General features: G+C 45.9%; 1 protein-coding gene across 2 annotated transcripts in view; it reads left to right on the top strand.

The window, feature by feature from the left end:
* The first annotated feature begins 13,959 nt into the window (after positions 1 to 13,959).
* RASSF8 (Ras association domain family member 8) overlaps positions 13,960 to 16,148 on the top strand; it is a 117,215-nt gene continuing 115,026 nt past the window's right edge. The window contains exons 1-3 of one of the 2 annotated variants that reach the window (XM_084811148.1): positions 14,160 to 14,549; positions 14,690 to 14,836; positions 15,014 to 15,034. The gene's annotated coding sequence lies outside the window, so the exon portion shown is untranslated. Of the gene's footprint in view, positions 14,061 to 14,159; positions 14,550 to 14,689; positions 14,837 to 15,013; positions 15,035 to 16,148 lie in introns of those variants that run through there. The other variant, XM_084811147.1, reaches the window with a different exon arrangement.

Below are 16,148 nucleotides of genomic sequence, written 5' to 3'. Positions count from 1 at the left end.
CACAGTGTTTGCATAAAGAACTGGATCTAAACTTCCTGCCTAGGTCCATTGTCAGTATTCAACAACATGTAAGGTTTTGAGTATCTCCAATTCTGGTTTTGTTATTTGTTTTTGCCTCAGAGCCTTCTTAGAGAGGGGTTAGCAGCTGAAGCCTCTGAAGAAGGCAAAGCAAACCTTTTATAAGCACATGCAGGATAATCTACTCCCACAGGAGCATATTCTTCACCTCCAGCTCTGACATTTGGCTTTAAATTCCTGTCATATTTACTTTTCTATTTGTTCTAAGGTTTGCAGTACATCCACATGCAAGTACATCTCTTGATTACTCACCTCTGAATGTGTTAACTAACCCCATTGAAAAGTACTGAGTTTAGGCTAACATATGGTGATAACACAATTCTATGTGTGAAAATTAATTTGAGACAGCTCATCCATGCATGCCAGTCATCAACTGATACTACATAAAAGAGTTCCTGTATTATCCTGCTCATAAATTGTGATCTGCTGGGGAGGCTGGTCGATTTTTCCATCACCTAATGACATTCAGACTTCTGGAGCTCATAATATTGCTTTCTGAGTGGTGGCAACCTGGCTGTGGAATGCTCTCTCCCAGAGGTTAGACTGGCACCAACTTTGGTCAGCTTTTGGCACAAGGTGAAAACAATCATTTATTACCAGGCCTTTTGATTAGATGGGTGAGCCTATTTATCACAGCAAGATGGTGATGTATAAAATCTTTGATACTGACCAGTTGCTGTGCATTTTTATTAGTTTTACTGTTGTTTTTTTAATGCTATACTGTGTATTGTAACCTGCCCTGGGATCGTTTTGTGATAAATGACAGGATATAAATCAAATATCAAGAAAATCAAGAAAACCCCATGGAACGTATCACAAGGCTAAAAGAGATGACACCGGAAGATGAGCCCCTCAGGTCGGAAGGTGTCCAATATACTATTGGGGAAGAGCAGAGGGTATTTTCAAGTAGCGCCAGAAAGAGTGAAGCGGCTGGGCCAAAGCCGAAAGGACACTCAGCTGTGGATGTGTCTGGTGGTGAAAAGAAAATCCAGTGCTGTAAAGAACAATATTGTTTAGGAACCTGGAATGTCAGATCAATGAATCAAGGTAAGCTGGAGGTGGTCACACATGAGATGGCAAGACTGAACATCGACATCTTGGGAATCAGCAAACTAAAATGGACAGGTATGGGTGAATTTAATTCAGGTGACCATCATATCTACAACTGTGGGAAAGAATCCCTTAGAAGAAATGGAGTAGCGCTTATAGTCAAGAAAAGGGTGGGAAAAGCAGTACTGGGGTACAATCTTAAAAACGATAGAATGATCTCAGTACGAATCCAAGACAAACCATTCAACATCACAGTAATTCAAGTCTATGCCCCAACCACTGATGCCGAAGAAGCTGAGGTTGATCGGTTCTATGAAGACCTACAACACCTTCTAGAACTAACACCCAAAAAAGATGTCCTCTTCATCATAGGGGACTGGAATGCGAAAGTAGGAAGTCAAGAAATCACCGGGATAACAGGCAAGCATGGCCTTGGGGTACAAAATGAAGCAGGACAAAGGCTAATAGAGTTTTGCCAAGAGAACACGCTGATCATAGCAAACACTCTTTTCCAACAGCACAAGAGACGACTCTACACATGGACATCACCAGATGGTCAATATCGAAATCAGATTGATTATGTCCTTTGCAGCCAAAGATGGAGAAGCTCTATACAGTCAGTCAAAACAAGACCTGGAGCTGACTGTGGCTCAGATCATGAGCTTCTTGTTGCAAAATTTCGGCTTAAATTGAAGAATGTATGGAAAACCACTAAACCATTCAGGTATGACCTAAATCATATCCCTCATGAATATACAGTGGAGGTGAGGAATAGATTTCAGGGATTAGACCTGATAGACAGAGTGCCTGAGGAACTATGGACAGAGGTCCGTAACATTGTTCAGGAGGCAGCAACGAAATCCATCCCAAAGAAAAAGAAATGCAAGAAAGCAAAGTGGCTGTCTGAGGAGGCTTTACAAGTAGCTGAGGAAAGAAGGGAAGTGAAAAGCAAGGGAGAAAGGGGAAGATATACCCAACTGAATGCAGAGTTCCAGAGAATAGCAAGGAGAGACAAGAAGGCCTTCTTAAATGAACAATGCAAAGAAATCGAGGAAAACAATAGAATGGGAAAGATTAGAGATCTCTTCAAGAAAATCAGAGATCTCAAGGGAACGTTTTGTGCAAAGACGGGCATGATAAAGGACAAAGAAGGCAGGGACCTAACAGAAGCAGATGAGATTAAGAAGAGGTGGAAAGAATACACAGAAGAACTATACAGGAAAGATCTTAATGTCCTTGATAGCCATGATAGTAATGTCCTTGATAGCCATGATAGTAATGTCCTTGATAGCCATGATAGTGCGGTCACTGAACTTGAGCCGGACATCCTCAAGAGTGAAGTCAAGTGGGCCTTAGGAAGCATTAGTAACAACAAAGCTAGCGGAGATGACAGTATTCCAGCTGAGCTATTTAAAATCCTAAAAGATGATGCTGTTAAAGTGCTGCATTCAATATGCCAACAAATTTGGAACACTCAACAATGGCCTCAAGACTGGAAAAGGTCAGTTTACATTCCAATTCCAAAGAAGGGCAATGCCAAAGAGTGTTCAAACTACCGCACAATTGCACTCATTTCACATGCCAGCAAGGTGATGCTCAAAATCCTACAAGCTAGGCTTCAGCAGTATGCGAACCGAGAACTACCGGAAGTACAAGCTGGGTTTCGAAGGGGCAGAGGAACTAGAGATCAAATCGCCAACATTCACTGCATCATGGAGAAAGCAAGAGAATTCCATAAAAAAGTCTATTTCTGCTTCATTGACGACGCTAAAGCCTTTGATTGTGTGGATCACAACAAACTGTGGCAAATTCTTAAAGTGATGGGAGTACCAGACCACCTTACCTGTCTCCTGAGAAACCTGTACGAGGGTCAAGAAGCAACAGTAAGAACCGGACATGGAACGACCGAGTGGTTCAAAACTGGGAAAGGAGTACGACAAGGCTGCATATTGTCACCCTCCTTATTTAACTTATATGCAGAGTACATCATGAGAAACACCGGGTTGGATGAATCAGACGTCGGAAATAAGATTGGTGGGAGAATTATCAACAACCTCCGATATGCAGACGATACCACCCTAATGGCAGAAAGCGAAGAGGATCTAAAGAGCCTCTTGTTGAGGGTGAAAGAGGAGAGTGCAAAAGCTGGTTTGAAACTCAACATTAAAAAAACGAAGATCATGGCATCTGGCCCTATCACTTCCTGGCATACAGAAGGGGAAGAAATGGAAGCAGTGACAGATTTTACTTTCTTGGGCTCCAAGATCACCGCAGACAGTGACTGTAGCCATGGAATTAAAAGACGCTTGCTCCTTGGGAGGAATGCTATGGCCAACCTAGACAGCATAGTAAGAAGCAGAGACATCACCTTGCCGACAAAGGTCCGTCTAATCAAAGCTATGGTTTTCCAAGTAGTAATGTATGGCTGTGAGAGCTGGACTATAAGGAAGGCTGAGCACCAAATAATTGATGCTTTCGAACTGTGGTGCTGGAGAAGACTCTTACGAGTCCCCTGGACTGCAAGGAGGTCAAATCAGTCCATCCTAAAGGAAATCAACCCTGAGTGCTCATTGGAAGGACAGATACTGAAGCTGAAGCTCCAATATTTTGGCCACCTAATGCGAAGAGAAAACTCTCTGGAAAAGACCCTGATGCTGGGAAAGACTGAAGGCAAAAGGAGAAGGGGACGGCAGAGGATGAGATGGCTAGATAGCATCACCGATGCAATGAATATGAACTTGAGCACGCTCCGGGAGAGAGCGCAGGACAGGAAGGCCTGGCGTGCTATGGTCCATGGGGTCACGAAGAGTCGGACATGACTGAATGACTGAACAACAACATAAATCAAATAAATAAATAAAATGTATGAACTGGCTCCATGGTATTAGTTATTTTGTTCAGGGCCCAGCTACTTTTTCTTCAAAACTTACTGGCTTCAGTAGCATCCTGTGGCAATGAGTTCCATTATCTAACAGAAAAAAGGAGAAAGGGTCGTTTAGAATGCATTGAGTGTTTTAAACTATTTTTAAACTATTTCCGCTGAATTTATGTTCTCCCATGACAGCAAAATCTGGAGCAATGGCAAAGTGAAATGTGGCTGTTGAACTGTGTGAATTATGTAACCTAACTGAGATTTAATTATTTCAGAAGTTGCTGATTGAGGGTTGTTATCCTGAAATAATAAATCTTGCTTCTATAGGGAGGGAATTCTACATGGCTTATTTCAGCAGTTACCTCGTCTATACGCAGGATTCCCATGTGTGCACAACTCCATACTGGCAAGAGTGCATTATTCTCTTTGATTTTGTGGAGCGGTCAACTGGGATGTGTGCCTGGAAACTTCTGTGCTCGTTGAGGCCCTGTAAACCTTTGGATGACAGCAAGAATATCTGAGTCATCTTGGGTCATTCCCAACTTGTGCTGTGCCTGCAGCAAATGTTCAACCCACCTATTTCTGCATATCCCAGATATGAACTACACAGGCATTTCTTTTCACACACACATGTTCACTGAAGGTGCAGAGAAGGGAGTGGGACTTTGCCTGCTGGACCTGCCCAGATGTCCTTTCCCACTAGTACCGAATGCACAGTAATCAGGGATGGGGTGAGCGAGCATGATCCTGCTCCCCTTCTGTGCATTCAGTAGACATTAAACTCCTGGGATTCAAGCCAGAGGCCTCCAGGTCTGTGCAGTGCACAGGGCTCTTATGACAAACCATTCGAGACTGCAGTGGAGAAGAAGGGCAGCAGTGTTTTCCCCAAATGGCTTCATATTGCAGCTAGGCCTTATATTCCCCCAGACCTGATCTCAGTGGTGTAGTGGTAAAAGGCTGAAGTCCAGGCACCGCTGAGGTCAATCCCATAGCTACGCCCCAAGGAAAGTCCAAAATTGCAGGCAGCTGTGTTAATCCATATCTACACACATCTATGCATACTAAGGAGCAGAATTATATAGCAGAATATCCAGTTTATTAGGATCACCTGACACTCGTAGAACAGCGCACTGGCAAATGGCAGCATAGCGGTTAGCATTTTGGATTTTGGCTGGGGAGACCAAAGATTACACGAGAAAGGGAAAGCGAGGGACACAACATGCCTCCAAACAGCGTAAGACAACCAGCTCAAGATTTACCAGGAGTTTCTTTTCCCAGAAACAGGGAGAAACATTTTATCTCAAAGTTAATAAGTCAGTTCCACCAGTCTTCAACTCCATCCGGAGCAGGTCTTTCCTAAAGGGAATGGGTCTCAACTGCCCAAGACCATCCCACCCCAAAGTACTTTGCATCACAACAGGGATAGCTCCCAGCAGTAGACTGCTGCTGAGAAAACCCATTTACCTCCAGCTACTGTGAGGATTTGTGGTGCTGGAGAAGACTCTTACGAGTCCCCTGGACTGCAAGGAGGTCAAATCAGTCCATCCTAAAGGAAATCAACCCTGAGTGCTCATTGGAAGGACAGATACTGAAGCTGAAGCTCCAATATTTTGGCCACCTAATGCGAAGAGAAAACTCTCTGGAAAAGACCCTGATGCTGGGAAAGACTGAAGGCAAAAGGAGAAGGGGGCGGCAGAGGATGAGATGGCTAGATAGCATCACCGATGCAATGAATATGAACTTGAGCACACTCCGGGAGAGAGCGCAGGACAGGAAGGCCTGGCGTGCTATGGTCCATGGGGTCACGAAGAGTCAGACACGACTGAACAACAACAACAACTGTGAGGATTGCAGTGAAGCTCAGAGGGAACAGAGAAGTCTGAGGCGGGTGGCTGATGGCATCCCTGGTATTCAAAAAGTCCCAGCACTTGGACCTGCAAGGCCAGGCTCCACTAGACCACTGCCTGCTCTGGACAGAAATGCTTCCAGGTCAAGCATGAGGCTTTGCTTTGACACAGGGGTCTTGACTATGTAGCTTCTTGACCTTGGTCCAAGTATTTCTGCCTGTCACCCTGCCTACAACTTAATTGTCTTCCTGCCTATTTGCTCCCTTTCCAGTCAAGTAGCTTTCCTATCCATTTGCCTGTACTTCGGCCTGCTGCCTACATGCTCCTTTGATCCACCTCCTTGCCCAGGACAAATGTCTTGGTTCAGATGCTGACTGGCACCGCTTCTGTATTGACCCTCTTATTGATCAGCGTCAGTGCTTGATGTATGTCTGGCCTTGCCGGAACTCAAACTTTGTCTGCTGTGTACTCAGAGCCTATGGTGACGGGGGTTTGGCCTGGTAACCGCTGAAAAATAAATGTTTACCAGGGTACCCTGGAAATGCTCCTATTTCCCCCAAGGTCAATCCCCAATTTTATTCTGTAGACTTGGGAATTTAAAACGCAATTTGCGAGTTCCCTGGAAGGAGGTGTTGCATGGAAAACCAAACATATAATAATGGGTGGCGGGGGGCGGGGGAGATAAGATGTGCATGTACCATTTGCATTGCAGTCCAAATCTTTTAAAAACTGTATATGAAAGGTTTTTGTGTTCACAGTTGCAAAAACGGGGCTGCTTCTGGTTGAACTACGTAGATTTCAATAGGATTTGCTCTTGAGTAAGCTTGCTTAGTCTCTTGTTTCAGAGCCACTTACATTCAGCTCTCTTTTAAAGTAGTCCTTTTGATGATCCCTGTGTTCAATCCCCCCCCCCCCCCCGGCAGACACACTATTGTCATCTTAGGGTGATTTCTAAGTATGGAAGTACTTTACAGTATCACCATTCTTTAAACAGTTCCTTTCATCTACAAAAAGATATGGATTGTAGCGTTGATATCACAGAGTTGCTTTCTCTTGCTTGACAACTGCACATACTAGATGGTTGAAAGTTAGAAGGAGTATACGTATGTGGAAGAATGAAGTGGTAGAAACCACAGGTGAGGATCATATGTTTAAATGCTCCCCTTAAAAAACAACACCTCCCTGAAAATAGAAAACTAGTATATCTGGGTCTAGTCCACCCTTCTTATTGCTGTACTAGTTTTCCGTTTGTAAGGGCACAATCCTATGCATGTTTAGACACGAAAAAGCCCTATAACTCCTAGCATTCCCCAGCCAGCCATAGGGATTGCTGTCTAAACATGACAGGATTGTGCAATATATGTATGTGTGTGTGTGTGTATGTGTGTGTGTATATATATATATATATATATATACACACACACACACACACACATATATATATATATACACACACACACACACACACACACACATAAACATAGGTGAGCATTCATCTCCACCTTCAGATCAAAGTGATACAGTAAATTCAGTCACTTTGAACCCCAAGATTCACCAACTGCAGCCTGGCAGAAAAGACATACACTTAGATTTAAATAAGTATGAGCCTAGGAATTTGTTTGGAATGAACAGAGCTAACAGTTCTTCCACACAAACATTCAATTCTGGTCACTCCAAGCTTTCTTCACGTCAACAGTTTAATTTAGGGCTAAGAGGAAATAGCTCACTTAGTGATCCCCTTCATGGATCACTGCCTTGTTGTGGCAAAGGGGCTTGCATAACTCAGTGAAGCCATAAGCTATGCCGTGCAGGGCCACCCAAGACGGACAGGTCATGGCAGAGAGTTCTGACAAAATGTGGTCCACTGGAGAAGGAAATGGCAACCCACTCCAGTATTCTTGCCAAGAAAACCCCATGGAACGTATCACAAGGCTAAAAGAGATGACACCAGAAGATGAGCCCCTCAGGTCAGAAGGTGTCCAATATACTACTGGGGAAGAGCAGAGGGAATTTCCAAGTAGTGCCAGAAAGAGTGAAGCAGCTGGGCCAAAGCTGAAAGGACACTCAGCTGTGGATGTGTCTGGTGGTGAAAAGAAAGTCTAATGCTGTAAAGAACAATATTGTTTAGGAACCTGGAATGTAAGATCAATGAATCAAGGTAAGCTGGAGGTGGTCAAACATGAGATGGCAAGATTGAACATCGACATCTTGGGAATCAGCAAACTAAAATAGACAAGCATGGGCGAATTTAATTCAGGTGACCATTATATCTACTTCTATGGGCAAGAATCCCTTAGAAGAAAAAGAGTAGCATTCATAGTCAACAAAAGAGTGGGAAAAGCAGTACTGGGGTACAATCTCAAAAACGACAGAATGATCTCAGTACAAATCCAAGGCAAACCATTCAACATCACAGTAATTCAAGTCTATGCCCCAACCACTGAGGCCGAAAAAGCTGAGGTTGATCGGTTCTATGAAGACCTACAACACCTTCTAGAACTAGCACCCAAAAAAGATGTCCTCTTCATCGTGGGGGGTTAGAATGCTAAAGTAGGAAGTCAAGAAATCACCGGGATAACAGGCAAGCATGGCCTTGGGGTACAAAATGAAGCAGGACAAAGGGTAATAGAGTTTTGCCAAGAGAACATGCTGATCATAGCAAACACTCTTTTCCAATAGCACAAGAGGCGACTCTACATATGGACATCACTAGATGGTCAATATCAAAATCAGATTGATTATGTTCTTTGCAGCCAAAGATGGAGAAGCTCTATACAGTCAGTAAAAACAAGACCTGGAGCTGACTGTGGCTCAGATCATGAGCTTCTTATCGCAAAATTTTGGCTTAAATTGAAGAACGTCGGGAAAACCACTAAACCATTCAGGTATGACCTAAATTACATCCCTTATGAATATACAGTGGAGGTGAGGAATAGATTTCAGGGATTAGACCTGATAGACAGAGTGCCTGAGGAACTATGGACAGAGGTCCGTAACATTGTTCAGGAGGCAGCAACTAAACCCATTCCAAAGAAAAAGAAATGCAAGAAAGCAAAGTGGCTGTCTGATGAGACTTTACAAGTAGCTGAGGAAAGAAGGGAAGCGAAAAGCAAGGAAGAAAGGGGAAGATATACCTAACTGAATGCAGAGTTCCAGAGAATAGCAAGGAGAGACAAGAAGGCCTTCTTAAATGAACAATGCAAAGAAATCGAGGAAAACAATAGAATGGGAAAGACTAGAGCTCTTTTCAAGAAAATCAGAGATCTCAAGGGAACGTTTTGTGCAAAGACAGGCATGATAAAGGACAAAGAAGGTGGGGACCTAATGGAAGCAGATGAGATTAAGGAGAGGTGGAAAGAATACACAGAAGAACTATACAGGAAAGATCTGAATGTCCCTGATAGCCATGATAGTGTGGTCACTGAACTTGAGCCGGACATCCTCGAGAGTGAAGTCAAGTGGGCCTTAGGAAGCATTAGTAACAACAAAGCTAGCGGAGATGACAGTATTCCAGCTGAGCTATTTAAGATCCTATAAGATGATGCTGTTAAAGTGCTGCACTCAGTATGCCAACAAATTTGGAACACTCAACAGTGGCCACAAGACTGGAAAAGGTCAGTTTACATTCCAATTCCAAAGAAGGGCAATGCCAAAGTGTGTTCAAACTACTGTACAATTGCGCTCATTTCACATGCCAGCAAGGTTATGCTCAAAATCCTACAAGCTAGGCTTCAGCAGTATGTGAACCGAGAACTACTGGAAGTACAAGCTGGGCTTTGAAGAGGCAGAGGAACTAGAGATCAAATCGCCAACATTCGCTGGATCATGGAGAAAGCAAGAGAATTCCAGAAAAATGTCAATTTCTGCTTTATTGACTACGCTAAAGCCTTTGATTGTGTGGATCACAACAAACTGCGGCAAATTCTTAAAGAGATGGGAGTACCAGACCACCTTACCTGTCTGCTGAGAAACCTGTATGAGGGTCAAGAAGCAACAGTAAGAACTGGACATGGACAACCGATTGGTTCAAAATTGGGAAAGGAGTACGACAAGGCTGCATATTGTCACCCTGCTTATTTAACTTATATGCAGAGTACATCATGAGAAATGCTGGGTTGGATGAATCACAGGTCGGAATTAAGATGCCGGGAGAATTATCAACAACCTCAGATACCCAGACAATAAAACCCTAATGGCAGAAAGTGAAGAGGATCTCGAGAGCCTCTTGTTGAGGGTGACAGTGGAGAGTGCAAAAGCTGGTTTGAAACTCAACATTAAAAAAACGAAGATCATGGCATCTGGCCCCATCACTTCCTGGCATATAGAAGGGGAAGAAATGGAAGCAGTGACAGATTTTATTTTCTTGGGCTCCAAGATCACCGCAGACGGTGACTGTAGCCATGAAATTAAAAGACGCTTGCTCCTTGGGAGGAAAGCTATGGCAAACCTAGACAGAATAGTAAGAAGCAGAGACATCACCTTGCTGACAAAGATTCGTATAATCAGAGCTATGGTTTTCCCAATAGCAACGTATGGCTGTGAGAGCTGGACTATAAGGAAGGCTGAGTACCGAAGAATTTACGCCTTCGAACTGTGGTGCTGGAGAAGACTCTTACGAGTCCCCTGGACTGCAAGGAGGTCAAATCGGTCCATCCTAAAGGAAATCAACCCTGAGTGCTCATTGGAAGGACAGATACTGAAGCTGAAGCTCAAATATTTTGGCCACCTAATGCGAAGAGAAAATTCTGGAAAAGAGCAAGATGCTGGGAAAGATTGAAGGCAAAAGGAGAAGGGGATGGCAGAGGATGAGATGGCTAGATAGCATCACCGATGCAATGAATATGAATTTGAGTGCACTCCAGGAGGGAGTGGAGGACAGGAAGGCCTGGCGTGCTATGGTCCATTGGGACATGAAGAGTTGGACATGACTTAATGACTGAACAACAACAACAAGAGGAAATAATGTTATTAATGCTGTTAATTCAGAGTTTAACAATACACTGAAATTCCTGCATATCTTGCATATCTACTGCAAATCACCAAGAGATTTACCAGTAGATCAGAGCTACCTTCTGCCCACCCCAGGACTAGAATAAAGAAGACCTGGATCAAATATTCAAATTAGTTGTGAAGGTTGGCCTCTTGCATATAATAGTTTTGCTTTGCTATCTGTGTTGAGATATGCAAGCAATACAAGTTGAATTTGCCCATGTTCAAGTTTTGATATGTATCATGATGGAGGGTCAACCCACTTTTGGAACTTGAAAGGTTTCACAACAGTCTTCTGTATTCACAAGACCTTTCCTTCCTCACACACAAATTCACCCTCAAGGCTCAGTGCAGGAAATAATAAGTGAAAATGTCTGCTTACAGTAGGCACTGCCAAACAAGGAAGCTAAGCATATGGTGAACAAAGGTTAGATATTTCTACCCCCCCATCCCAGTATTTTATATTAAACAAAGATGATTTATTTTATTTATTCTGGTAGCAATATGTGTGGTATCTTACGTCTAGTATTGGAGGCCTATGCTGTTGTATATCAATTGCTGGGGAACGTGAGTGGGAATGTGCTATTACACTTATATCCTACTTGTGAGCTTCCCACAGGCACCTGTGGACACTGTGTGAACAGAATGCTGGACTAGATGGACCCCTGGTTTGATCCAGCAGGGCTCTTCTTACGTTCTTACTGTTGCAGCTTTGCATATGGCAGACTCCTATCCAGTGTGCATTATGTGGTGCAGTTTTTTTCCCCTAGACTGTTCCATCCAGAAGGCAAGTGGATAATTGCCTTTGGAAGGGGAAGAATAATGCATGTTGTACAAATCACATGCATATTGTATGCACAATTTGAGTAGTGCCAGGTATATTTACTCTGAGAGCTGGTTTGCACAACACGACAGCCCACTGTGGGTTAAATAACCCACCCGCAGTGGGCTGTCGTGACATGTGGGGTTATTTAACCTCCGTGGGTTACTTAACCCATGAAAGGCTACACCAAGTACAGGGCATGTGCAGCTGCCACTTTGCATATCCCACCCCCAAGTGAGTGTATCATGTAAACCCCACAAGTGTGGGTTATGTGAGGGTTAAATAACCCTCGCACAACCCCAGAACAGACCATGGGTTCTGCGAAGATTGCTTAACAGGGACTGGCCAATGAGCTCATATTATGCCAGTACTTTTCCAGCGGCAATGGCTGCCAGTCCATTTCCGGGCCCGATTCAAAGTGCTGGTATTAACATTCAAAGCCCTTAATGGCTTGGGGCCAGGTTATCTGAAGGATCGCCTACTCCCATATGTGCCTGCCCAGACCTTAAGATCATCCTCAGCAGTCCTTTCTCCGTGAGTCCCTGCCAAAGGAAGTGAGGCAGGAGGCTACTAGGAAGAGGGTCTTTTCTGCTGTGGCCCCCCGGCTGTGGAATGAGCTCCCTAGTGAAGTTTGCCTGGCACCTACGTTGTATTTCTTCTGGTGCCAGGTGAAGACCTTTTTATTTTCCCAGGCATTTTAGCTTTCTAGCCTTTTAGCTTCAGTGTTTTAAATCTGTATTTTAAAACTCTGCATTGCTGCTAAGTTTTATTCTGGTTGTATTGTTATATTGTGGTTTTAATGCCTTTATATTTTATATAGTTTTACCCTGCGCGTTTTGGTTTTAATTCTTGTGAACCGCCCAGAGAGCTTCAGCTATTGGGCTGTATATAAATAAATAAATAAACAAACAAACAAACTCTGCATAACCTACACTCACCAGGTTCCCATGGCACAATAACCCCTGAACAGGGGTTGGATCTGCAAAGTGGCTCCCATGAGTGCTGTGCCTCATCGTGGGTCAAATAATCCACGATGAGCTGTGCCATGTCATGCAAAGCAGGTGGATGACCTGGTTCAGATGACACGATGGCCCATCATGGGTTAATTTCCTGCAAGGAGCTGTGTGGTATCGTGTCATGTGAACCCAGGCAGCAGGGGTTATTTGAGGGTTAAACAACCCTTGTATGATCCTCAAATCAGCCCCGCTGCCTGGGCTCACATGACACACAAGCCCCTGCAATGCCTGGCCAGGGCTTGCATATTCATAACGGCAGCAGGCACATACCACACAGCTCCTTGCAGGTAAATTAACCCACGATGGGCTGTTGTGTCATGTGAACTGGCCCAATAAGTCTGGTTCCAGCTCTCCTGCACACAAAGCATATTACCACTCAACCAAATGTTGGAACTGGGACCCTGAGACGGGAATTCAAATGATGCACGTTAATGTGTGAACTAGCCTTAAGCACCCATTAGATGAGCAAGCACAGCCCTGGTTTACACGCGCGTCTGCATCTCTTGCTGTGACTACACTGGATTGTCGTACACTTGACGAGCGGCGGCTGAATAGCCCGACTCTGAGGGCCAGCCTGGCGTTCGAGGCGAGGCGAGGCAACCGTCCTGCGGGCGGAGCGTGCATCCGTGGCGACCCTTCCACACGTGCGCGTCCTCTCTCGAAGCGGGAGGCGCTGAGCGCCAAACGCGCCCTGCGCGAGCCAGCCGCGAGGAACGTCCACGCGCGCGCGAGCCAGCCCGTCGGGCATCAAATCCGGGGACGCTGCGTGCACGCGCGGACCGGCCCTGCTCCGCCGCGGCTTTAAGAGCTCCCGCCTCCCACAATGCCGCGCCAGCGTCCCAGTTCCGTGCGCGGCATCTCTCCAGGAGAAGGAGAGGGTGGCTGGCTGGGTGGGTGGGTCGGCGAGCGAGGAGGGAGCGAGGCGGGCAGGGGAAGAGGAGGCGGGGAGAGCCGCGGCGGCTGTAACCGGAGAGCCGCGGCGCGGCGGGACGGCCGGGGAGAGCTCGCGGACGCAGGGCGTGGAAGGAGGAGCGGCCCGCCCGGGGCCCGCCGCGAGCCGGGGAGCGCCAGCCCGAGCTCCGGCGCCCTCCTCGGCCGAGCCCGCCCCGCCGCTCAGAGCCCGAGGGGAGCGGGCGACGGGAGCCCGCCCGGAGCCCCGCGGAAGGGTCGGGGCGCTCCCCGCCTCGCCGAGCGCCCCGCTGGGGGAAGGGGCAGCTGAGCCGCTGCGCGCGTAGCGCCGCTGCCCCGGGCGGGCGCGGAGGGCGCCCCGGGGCCGGGCTCGGCCGGCGGCAGCGAGCGGGAGCGGAGCCCGCTGCGGGGAGCCCGAGGCGCGAGCCGCCGCCGCCGCCGCCCTCGCTTTGGCTGGATTCTCCCGCGGACGAGCTGTGAGTAGAAACTTCGGAGTTCGGCCTCTCCCCGCGTCTCTCCTCACCGCCCCTCCGTTCTTCCTCCCTCCCTTTCCGTGCGCCCTTCCCTTCTTTCGCAGGAGGTGGCTGTCCTCGCCCTGTGCCTGCCTGCTTTCCTTCCTTCCTTCCTTCCTTCCTTCCTTCCTTCCTTTTCCTTCCTTCCTTCTCCCCCTTTCCCTTTTCTTGGTTCATTTTCAGTCTCCTTCCTGCAGCAGTTTCTCTCTCAGATTCCTGCCGCCTTTCCCTTGTAGATTCCGCTCGTCTTCCGTTTTGCGCACTTCTCTTCCTTGTGTCCCATTTTTCCATTTCCTTCTCTCCCGCCCCCCCCCCCCGCTTTCTAATGCGTCTCGCACATCGGTCTTTCCCTCCCGTTTCTCGTTAAAAAAAAAAAAAAAAAATCGGCATCCCGATCCTGTTCAAGTTTACTCGGATGTAAGTGCCACGGAGTTCAGTGGGACTTACTCTCAGGTACAGGCGCATACGACTGTAGTCGTGATGTATTTGGAAAGTCGGACCAAATTTTCGGTGTTCTTGAGTGAGACAAGGCCTGTTTTACTCAGTAGGGTAATCCTTACTTTATTTTAAATTTATTATCTTTTATCCGTCAGGAAACTAGATGTCTAGACCCACCCTCTTCTGCGCAACGTGGATGGCCCCGCAGCCTCACCTCTCTGTGTAGTAAGGAAAGGTTAAGCCTGCAGTCTTATGCGCACTTAACCTGGTAGCCCCATTGAACTCGGGGGACTTCGTCTTGGGTAAGCATGCACTGGCTCTGGCTGCTGCAATAAATCAATTTTGCTAGTGTGGGGGTGGATCAATTTTTTGGGAACAGCAGTGCGTCCAGGCTTGAATCCATCCAGTTGAGCCTGACAGTAGAATGGGTTGAACTTTACAGTTACGTTCAATGGGTTTTTATTTGTTGACTGATGCAGCAGAAAGTCCCTTTTGTAAAGGTCTGTGATGACTGTTTCTATGACTCATTGATAATTGTATAAAGTTACGTGTGTGTGTGTGTGTGTGTGTGTGTGTATTACTAAACTCTTAATCCTCTGCTGTGCAGCAAAACATTTTCCTCAATCAGATGTCATTTCGATGTGACCAGAGGAGTGCTTGCTAAATTGCAAGTTGATATCGCTTGTGGGTTTGAGCTATGTTTATAAATAAAAATGCAATACGGGGAGATGCACTTTTGAAAATGCCCTGTAGAATTACACCTGTCACATCCTGCATTGGATGGCAGAAGAGATATCACGCCTGTGCAGAGATGGGAGGGGAAAGGGTAGGAGCATTGCCGGGAAGTAATTGCATCCTTGACAAAAACATGCTGTCTGTCTGAGCTGTGGAGTTATGAAGTCTACCGTGTGCCTTACCGGGTTCTGCATCATGCCTAGGCAGCAAGCATCACTGCTAGTTAAAATTAAATGCATACTGGACTGTGAAGAGGCAGTAAGAAAATTACTGTCCATTGATTTCTATAAAGGCACCAGAGTTTCCAGCTGACTGTTGAGAATGCTTTTGCTCCTGTTCTATAGGACTGAAGTACTGAAGTTTTCTAATCTGGTCAATTTACGGTTTGATGTTGGTTGGGAAAGAAGTGCATGTCTCATTTCTCAAGTCTGTTCTTTATTTGTTTCGGTATGGTTGCTGTCCCAATATTACTGATTAATCTGAAGTTGACATCCTCACTGTGTGTGTGAGGCAGATGGATATCTTCTGGGGGGCCACTTTTTCTTTATTTAAACAAGAGTGTGACACTGAAAGGTATTCTGGCCTCTATCCAGATCTAGATAACAATTGAGCCCAATAATATGTACATAGCCTAAGGCAGTAGGTGGAAACGCACATTCCCGTCTTCAATGCAATGGAGATAGGAATGCATACCTTTATCCAGGCTGTGGAAGTGCAAATGGGGTGTACAATGGATCTGTTGCATCTGAATGTGCCTTATCGTTTGGATCTGCATCTAATATCTAAATATGGTTCCTGATCCATCATGGGAATTTGTGTGTGAAAGGTGCTTCCATGCCACTGGTAGATGTGAGATATGTAAATCCACCCATGGATCGA

This window comes from Heloderma suspectum, chromosome 7 (assembly GCF_057233095.1).
Source record: "Heloderma suspectum isolate Gila_16-S chromosome 7, 16-S_ref, whole genome shotgun sequence".
NCBI classification, from domain to species: Eukaryota; Metazoa; Chordata; class Lepidosauria; order Squamata; family Helodermatidae; genus Heloderma; species Heloderma suspectum.
This window is presented reverse-complemented; position numbering and strand designations above follow the sequence as displayed.